The sequence below is a fragment of the Corylus avellana genome, chromosome ca4 (genome assembly GCF_901000735.1).
Source record: "Corylus avellana chromosome ca4, CavTom2PMs-1.0".
In the NCBI taxonomy this organism is placed as follows: Eukaryota; Viridiplantae; Streptophyta; class Magnoliopsida; order Fagales; family Betulaceae; genus Corylus; species Corylus avellana.
This window is the reverse complement of record NC_081544.1, coordinates 16,434,477-16,444,516: the sequence shown is the minus strand read 5'-3', so window position 1 is coordinate 16,444,516 and position 10,040 is coordinate 16,434,477.

The window sequence follows — 10,040 nt, the reverse complement described above, 5'->3', positions numbered from 1 at the left end:
ATCTGGTGTATTACTTACACCCAGGTAGTAGTATCCAAAGTGGTCTGAAATTAATTTCATCAGATCATAATGTGTTGGAAATGGTTGTTGCACATGTAGGGGTACCGGTTATTAAGTTGTACCTTGTTACATTCGATGAGCTGACAGTTAATGATGATGAATAAGAGGATGATTAGGATGATAATGATGGTGAATTGGTGAAAATAGTAGGATTGATCGAGATGATCCTTATTGGGAAGAGTTGTTAGAACCAGACTTGTTTGTGGAAGATAACTAGCTTCTTGGGCCATTCATGGAGGGTGGTGTTGAGGGTGATGGGGAGGGTAATCAGGGTGAGGATGAGGAGGAGGATAATGATGATGATGAAGAGGAGGAGGATGGTGATGAGGAGGAGGAGGAGGAGGATGAGGGTGATAGTCAAAATGCAAGTGTAGAGGGAGCTGAAGAAGTTCGTATAAGGGGTAGTTGCTACGGTGATGAGGTTGATGATGATGCAAACTCAGACATGGCCCAAAGTGACATTCTTGTATCCCCTCCCTTAAGTGATGAGGAAGTTGAGGTTTCATCTCTTGCCACATGTGTGACTAGGCGAAATGAGTTTCAACAAACTGACATGCAAGACCCACAGTTAAGTACTTGGCAGAAATTTTCCTCAATCAAAGTCTTTAAAGAAGCAATTAGAGAGAACAATTTAAGAAAGGGGAAGGATATAAGGTTCAAAAAGAATTACTTAGCCAAATGTATTGTGGTATACAGGGATTCAAGTTGTAGGTACATGGTGTACGGTCGTAAATGTAAGGATGATGACTCATTTGAAATTAGATCATTACAACCCAAACACACTTGTACAAGGACGCATAGAAATTCTATTGTCAAATCTGCATGGATTGCCGACAAACTGATTGACAAGTTTAGAGTACAAACTAACATGCCTATAAAGGCAATCCTTGGGGAAGTCAAAGATAATTGGGGTGTTGATGTTAATAATTGCCAGATGTATAGGGCTAGAAGACTTGCAAAGGATATAATTCTTGGTAAAGTAAAGTTCCAATACAATAAGCTTTGGCATTATTGTGAAACAATTAGGCAAACAAACATGGGTAGTTGTGTGATGATGAAGGTTGATAGACCTTTACCTGACCATCCAACATGTTTCCATAGGTTGTACTTCTCATTGGCTATCATGAATAAAGGTTTTCGAGCTGGTTGTATGCCTATCAGTGGGTTAGATGGATGTTTTTTAAAAGGGCATTATAAGGAACAGCTTTTATCTGCTATATCGAGGGATGGCAATAATAACATGTACCCAGTGGCACTTGCAGTTGTTGGGGCAGAAACCAAAGATAGTTATATAAGATTTCTTGAGACATTGCTATCAGATCTTGGCATCCCCCCTGTGCAAGGATGGACATCTATTTCTGATTGTTAAAAGGTAACAATCCTAGTTGTTCATTATATTTCGTAGTTTTTTGTTTTTCTTCGTAAATTCAAGTTCATGAGTAGGGGTTTTTTTTTTTTTTGGATGTGTAATATTCAAAAAAATTGTGACTTGTTTGTAGGGGATGCAACCAACTTTCGATGTGGTTATTCTCGGGTTTAATCACCAGTTTTGTGTAAGACATTTATATGCGAACTACAAAGACATTGGTTATTGTGGTGTGGCACTGAAGGACAAGGTATGTGCTGCGGCTGCAGCATACACTGAAGCTGAATTCCACAAGGAAATGGAGGAATTAAGGCTTATAAGCCGGATGCATACAATTATTTGTCAAAAATTGAACGAACCTCCTGGTCCAGGGCTTGGTTCAATACATCCTTCAAGTGTGATCTACTTGTGAACAACCTGTGTGAGTGTTTCAATGCCTACATGAAGGCGCATGACCTTCCAATAATATCCATGCTGGAAATGATACGGAAGAAGTTGATAAAAAGATATCAGACAAAGAGGGATGGTATTAGAACCATGACTAGTAGGCTTTATCTAAGAGTGGTTGCAAAATTGGATAAAATTGGACAGATTGCTGCGCATTGCTACAACACATATACTAGGGCTGGGTTGTATGAAGTCACACACAATAACAAGCAGTATGTTGTGAATTTGGTGAGAAGAACTTGTACACAGTGAGACTTAACAGGAATCCTATGTGCACATGCAATGTCTGCAATTTGTTTGTTTTTTTTTTTTTTAATATAGACCCTGAAGATTATGTAAATGAATGGTATACTGTTGAGATGTACAAAAAAATGTACAATGAGATTGTTTATCCAATGCCCTAAGAGAACCAATGGGTGAATACAAACTAAGATCATGTGGACCCCTTGCTACATAGAATACAACCAGGCAGACCCCGAAAGGTAAGGATAAGGGGTCCAGAAGAGCCTGTTAATCCATACCGTATGAGGAAGGGTGGGATTAGGATGAGATGCTTTAAATGCAGAGGGATTGGACACAATGCCAGAACATGTCCACAAAGAAGAAGAGAGGTAGTGAATTACAGGAGAGAAAGAAGGAGTGCAAGCCAACATGAGGTGAGCTACTACTAGTAATTTTTATACAAGTTTTTATTTTATGTTTTGTTGTCTATATATATATATATAATGTTTGAATTCGATTTGTTTGTTATCATAGGTAGAAGATGATGGTGGTCCAAGTTTACATGGTCAAACCCCAACTCCCCAGTCAACCATTGATGCTGAAACAGTAAGTTCCAAACTGTTAATATGTCATTACTCATTGCCCTATCTTCATTACATTTGATTTACAAAATCTGCATCATCTTTGCAGATTCTGCAAGCTACTGATGCGTCTTCTAGAGGCAGGAGTAATAGGGGTAGAGGTAGGGGTCAACACAAGGGTGAGCTGGACTGCATAGAGGGAGTCCAAGGACTAGGGACAGAGGTCGAGGTCAATTTTAGGGTGCAGTCCACACAGTCCAGTTGTATGGACCTTCGCGTGCTCGAGCACAGTACTGATGCTGGGCTCGAACACAGGCGTGATAGGGCTCCTAGCAGCTGCGAACCTGAACAGAAAAAAAAAAAAAAACACAAAACAAAAACAAAACAAAAAATTAAGATTAGAAAAAAAATAAAAGCAGGAAATAACTAAGCTAAATTTGATCTTTGAAACTTAATAGTGCAACTGTTTAGCAGTCCCCGGCAACAGCGCTGAAAATTTATATGGTCATTTTGTGTCCAAATATATCAATAATAAAAATAATGACATGCAATAGTACGAATCCTCGTAGGAGAGGGCTATAGTGAGGGTGTCAAACCTCAAGGACTGCGTAGGAATTATTATCAAGTTTTGCAAGATTAAAAGTAACTTAAGAAAAGATTTGTGCTTTTGTTTTTAAACTAAATGTATAAAGTAAAAGTAACGATAAATAGTATAAGAGATAGAATAGGGAGTTTATTTCACTACTAACCACATAATAATGGTTAATCATAAATTAATAAGGAAAATTTATATTATACAGGATATAGGGATTGTCTCACTTGAGTAGTCAAAAAATTACCATCATTAAGAAATAAATGTAATCCATCTTCGGTTGACATGGACCGTCCACCTAACCACTAAGATGCGGTACGACCTGTCTTCCCTAGGTATGGATTATCTAATTTCTTAATAGGTTACACACAATCAATGAATAAGCATAACCCATCTTCAGTTGGCACAAGTTGTCTACCTAAATTACACTAAAGTAGGGTGTAACACCCCGGTCCCATATTGGGAAGATGAGAAGAGGCCAACATGGAGTGGGTGGTTTATAAAGATAGTCATGGGTGTTAAGTCCCACATTGCCTAGTTACTAGGTGAAACTAAGCTTTATAATGAATTCTAGGAAAGCTCCAAATTGACTAGTTCTGTTGGGGTGATAGCGCAGATGTGGCTAGCACTTTTCCCTTGGTCGTTAAAAGTGGTATCAAAGCTACCTAGTAGCGTCAGGTCATGTGGTATTGGAGCACTACATGACGTGGCCCTGACGATGAGGTCAGGAATTTAAGAGGGGGAGTTTGTAACATTCCGATCCCATATTGGGAAGATGAGAAGAGGTCCATATAGAGTGGGTGGTTTATAAAGATAGTCATGGGTGCTAAGTCCCACATTGCCTAGTTATTAGGTGAAACTAGGCTTTACAATGAATTCTAGGGAAGCTTCAAATTGACTAGTCATTTTAGGGTGATAGCGCATATGCGGTTAGCGCTTTTTCCTGTGTCGTTACATAGGGTGTAGTACAATTCGTCTTCTCTAGGCATGACCTATCAAATCCTATTGATCATGTGTCAATTAAGACCGTTGTATAATAATCATTTATATAATCACAAAAAATATGAATGATTGAGTTCAATCAATATAAAAGACTTTCTGAGACAAGAAAAGAAATTTATAATGATTGAATTTAAACATTAAGATCAATTCTCACAGTTATACAACCATCATGCATATAGAAAAATCCAAATTAAAATACAATTAAACCATTGTTACTTGGAAAGGGATACATAAACGCCCTATTACGAATTAGTTGCTTATCCTGGTGCTAGGATGACCTCTAAGAAGATAATTTTCTCTCTAAAATTAAGTACTCCTCTCTTCAAGGCATAAAGGCATATTTATAAGATATAAAACAAACCCTAGAAGTCCTAGGAATCCCAGAAAAATCATAATTCAGTCTCCCAGTTGGATTGGGAGACCTAAAAAAGCTTTACATATCAATTTAGCATTTTTCTGACTTTTCAGCACAAGTGCGCTCGAGCCCACTTGTGGTGCGCTCGAGCCCACCTACGCACGTGGGCTAAGGTGCACTCGAGCGCACTTAGGCACATAGGTTGATTTATGCTCTTATCTTGCGAGATGACTTTGGCATAGCAAAAGTCCGAATTAGGACATTTGTATTTCACAATAAATTGTAATATTTTGGTTGCACCTCAATTTGATACTCGAGCTAAAAGTTATGGTCAAAATACTGAGACGTATGCTAGGGTTCTCAAAGTGTGTTTTAAGCCCAAAATGAATCGTATTTCTTGTATCTTTATTAAACACCTGAAAACACTAAAACAAAATAAAATCAAATAGATAACAATGCTAAGGAATTAATATATGCGAGTTAAGGGGCTTGAATGTGCAACATTTGACGCATATCACTATGTCTCTATATTCTATTATTTTATTATGTATTTATGTTATTACTTAAGATTTTGTTCTTGATTGTTTTTAGTCTCTGGCTCATTTTTTTTTTTTTTTTTTTTTTTTTTTTTTTTTTTTTCGAATTTGCAAGCCACAAATCCTATTGCAACATTATCAATTGTCTAAGTGTCTGAGTTTTTTCTGAATGTTTATTCTAATTTATGCTTTGATTAATGAATAGGAAACCCTACATAGAAATACCCTTTTCTCTTTGATTAATTAATCTATGTTTTGATTAAAATACATTGCTATGAGCCTATGTTCTATTGAGCTATTATGTTATTACTCAAGATTCTGTTATTGATTGTTTAAAATCTGCCATACTCTTTGTTAGATAACAATTAACAGAATAGAATTTTCCATGTTAATTAAGTTGTGTTTAGTCTTTGCCTCCTTAGTCCTTGGCCTTACTATAGAATCTATTTAGGCAAGTCTTATAGAATTTTCTTAGTTAAAATTTTGGATTTATGCTAGTTAAAAATCTATCAAGTTAGAATGATAGAATTTATTTATCAAGTTTTAAATTTTACAACTTATTAATAGTTATGGAGAATACAAGATAACCTAATGAAGTCAATGGAGTTGATTTAGGTGATGATGCACTTATTGCTGACATTACCCCTAGATTTGGCAGGGCTGGTAGCTCAAAAAATACACCAGATGAACTTGTTAAAATGATTCCTCCTGCTGTTGTTGAATTTGGGGCTGGGGCTGGGGCTGGGGCTAGGGCTGGGGCTAGGGATGAAAGTGGGAATATTGTCTATCAAAAGAAGGAAAGGAAAATGTCTTCAAAAGTCTTGAATGACTTTGTTTCAATTGATGTTTGTGAAGTAAAAAAATCCATTGTAATTGGTGTAAGAGGTTGTTTTCTGTAGGCAAATCAAGTACTACCTCAACACTTAGTAGGCATTTGGCTTTGTGTGTCAAATTTGTGGAGTTCAATAGCGATAAAAAGCAATAGACTTTATCATTTGACCCTAGTAGTGACACTGATGATGTAGGCACCTTGACACATTTTACTTTTAATGAGATGAAGGTTAGAAAACTTACTGCCCACATGGTACTACTCCATGAATATTCTTTTAATCTTATGGAACATGAACTCTTTAACAAGTTCATGAGGGCATGCACACCCTACTGAAAAAAATACCCATGCAACTGTAAAAAATGACTGCATCACCACTTATAAAATTGAAAAAAAGAAGTTAAAAACACTTTTAAGTGGGGTTTAGAAGGTAAACATCACCACTGATATGTGGACCTCCTCCCAAAGAGTGTCATATATGGTGGTCACTTGTCACTTTGTAGATTCTAATTGGTTCGTCCATATAAGAATTTTGAACTTTTGTAATGTACCTCCTCCACATTATGGTGTTGTTATTGCTGATGCACTAAGAGATTTTTTTGTTGGTTGGGGCATTGAGGATAAGGTACTTACAATAATTGTTGATAATGTAAGAGCAAATGATTTTGCCATTAGAATCATTAAAGATGATTTTGAGTTGAGGGATACTTTCTCTATTGGGGGTCGGTTGTTTCATATGAGGTATTGTGCACATGTTACTAATTGTTGGTGCAAGTAGAACTTGTTGAAATTGGGGCAGTTGAATGTATTTAGTGATAAAGGAAAACAATTGCATTTGTCTTGCAAGAAACTGATTTTAGTTGTTCCCATATGTTGGAACATCACTTACATGATGATGAAAATTGCAATTAGGTTCAAAGAAGTGTTCCTTAAGTAACATAGAGTTGATATGACTTTTCAGTGGGTGGTAAGTCCTGAATAGTGGGATAAGATAAAGAATATGAACCACGTTTTTTAATAGTTTTCAATAATGTCACCAATGCTTTTTCTACCTGGGGTTTGGAGAATGAAATAAATATTGAGAATTAAGTGTGCGGATATGAATGATTACATAAGATCAATGGCAACTAAGGTGACTAACAAATTTGATAAGTGTTGGGGTGAATGCAATTTATTGATATCCTTAGCTTATGTGTTAGATCCAAGACACAAGATGAAGTTCATCAATTTCTGTTTTCCTATAATTTATCCATGGCCTAAAGTTGGTACTCACATTACAAATGTGCTGATTGTTTTGCTAGAGTTGAATAAGGTATATGTCTTTGCTCATAATTCATCTATCTTGCAAGTAAATGCTAGTTCTTCAAGTGCATCTATTAGAGATGTAGTTCCCAAAGTTTCCATTGGTTGATCAAGGTATATGGAACATATTAAAAGCGATGACATGATCCGGCCCAAAAAAACTGATTTGAATGTTTATCTTGAAGAGGATGTCTACATTTGTGGAGAAGATATTGATTTTGAGGCTTTAGCATGGTAAAAATTCAATGCCTTGAAGTACCACATCTTGCTTAAAATGGCGTTGGATATTTTTGTTGTTCCTATCAGTACAGTTGCTTTAGAATCTTACTTCAGTAGTGGGTATAGTTATTGAACCCCATAAAGCGTCATTATTAACTGAAACTGTTCAGATGCTCTTATGTGGTTCAAATTGGGTGAGAGTACTTCATGGCATCCAAGAAAATATCTGTTATAGCTGTAAGTGACATTATAATTCATGAATTTAGTGATTCACTAACTCTTATTTTGGTATAAATTCATATTATTAACTTTGTGTTGTTTTTGTAGAAAATGGTTGAAATGGGCTTGCCTACATTGCCATGAATGTTATTCAATCAGGGATGCATTGTATTTTGAACTAATTCAGTCTCATTTTCTTTATTAAGTATGTAATTCGAATGTCACATTTTATTTTGAAGTGATGTATTATTTGGGAACTTGGACAACCTGTTTTAAGCTAGTTATTAATGCATTAAGCTAGTAATTAACTCTTATTTTCTTCAATTATTTCTGCTCCGTCGGTGCCATCCAATATGGTGCCTTCGATAAAGGACTAGTACCCAAAATACATTCTATTCCAAATTTGACCTCCCTATGAGACTGCAATACAACATAGTTTGTTGAGAAGACATCTGAAAAGTCTCACACTACACAGATATCTTGCATGTCCTTCTCTTCCTTCTTCGCGGGTATGATGATAAATGCCAAAAACGCCTGACCACCGCCCAAGATGAGCTTCTTGGCTCGAACGGCCGATATAGTAGAAGGTAAAGATCTCACTAATGATTCAGCAAACGTGACTCCTTCTCCCCAAGGCCTATCAAGCGCAATTGATGACAACAAAATGCCTTGCCAACCAATTCATTCCAAGGATGAAGTCGTAACTATTCATAGCAATAGCTACTAAGTTTGCGGGAAGAACCCTTCCACAAATGCTCATGAGGCATCCACAAACTACATGCTTACACACTATAGTTTTTCTTACTGGAGTGGCTACTGCTAAGCCGACTTCTAAGGAACTTACTTTTAGTCTAGACAGTCTTACAAATATGCTAGATACAAAATAATGGGTAGCACTTGAATCAAACAAAATTGAAGCTTCAAATCCAAGAATAGGGATGGTACATGTTACCCCCTTCGATCCTCCTTCCAGTTCTTTGGGGATAAGCGAATAGACTCGTGCTGGTGACAAAGGCTTCTAAACATTTCCTAACTGAGGTGCATTGCCTTCCCCGTGCAATCCTTGCTGAAGTGACAAAACTGGTCACATCGATAACACGTTCCGGCACCCATCCTATAGAGTCCCTAGTGAACGATGTTGCACTTCTGGCATAACTCTAGTACTTGATCTCTCTGGTACTACTATGGATGAGGCTAAGGCTGAGGGCAATTGGAGCATGTCCTTGTGGTCATTGAGGCGGATAAGTCCCCACGACCATTCTCTTAACTAGTCCAGTTCCTTCGGATGATGCTCAAGGCTCAAAAGTCCTATTCTGATCCACAAATGTTGTTGCAATCTCCTTCAAGCTCTCCTCATAGATCTAAGCACAATCCACTAGTTGGGAAAAGTTACGGGTGTTGAAATAAGTTTGCAGGGTCCTGATATTCAAGTTCAAACCCCTTCCAAACTTCTTCGCCTTCTTCTCTTCATCTGAAATGATAAATATAGCAAACCTTGATAACTGAATGAACCTTACGACATACTTAGTTACCAGCATCCTTCCATGGACCAAGTCCATGAATTCCCTTGCCTTTACTTCTTACACCACTCTAGGAAAGAAGTATCGATTGACCTCATCCTTGAAGATAATCCAAGTGATGGCTTGCTCCAAACCTAATTCCATGATGAGCAATGCTTTCTTAGCTTGCCACCATCGCTTGGCCTCTCCCAACAGATTAAAGGCGATGTGGGTCACATTTTGCTCATTGGTACACCCAGTAGTTTCTAGCAGTTTGATAAGCGCCGAATGTTGCATATTCAAGTACCTTAACTCCCATATGTTAATTCCTTAGCATTGTTATTTGTTTGATTTTTGTTTTGCTTTAGTGTTTATGGTCTGTATTGGTCAAATGCAAGAATTCCATTGAAAATCAGGCTTAAAAGGCAAAAGATTGAGGCATTCTGGTACCTAGGATCGAGCGCGCCTACGTTCGAGCACATGCAGCCCAGGATCAAGCGCACACCTGCGCTTGCGCGAACATCAGCTAAGCTCGAGCGCACTGGCACTCGAGTGCACATCATTAGGATCGAGCGCACACGGCCCCATAATGTGCGGACGTGCGTTTTGATAGCTTGAAATTAGGTTTCCAATTCCCCAGTACCTACGATTTTCTAAGGTTTCTAGAGTTCTTCTAATCCCTAAAAATATGTCTCTTAACTTGTTAAAAAGACACACTACTTTCTAGAGCTAGAAATCAAAAATTTGTTTTTGGAGCTTAAAAGATCATGAGCGGCTAAAACACTTATGAGGTATTGATGTAACCCTTTCC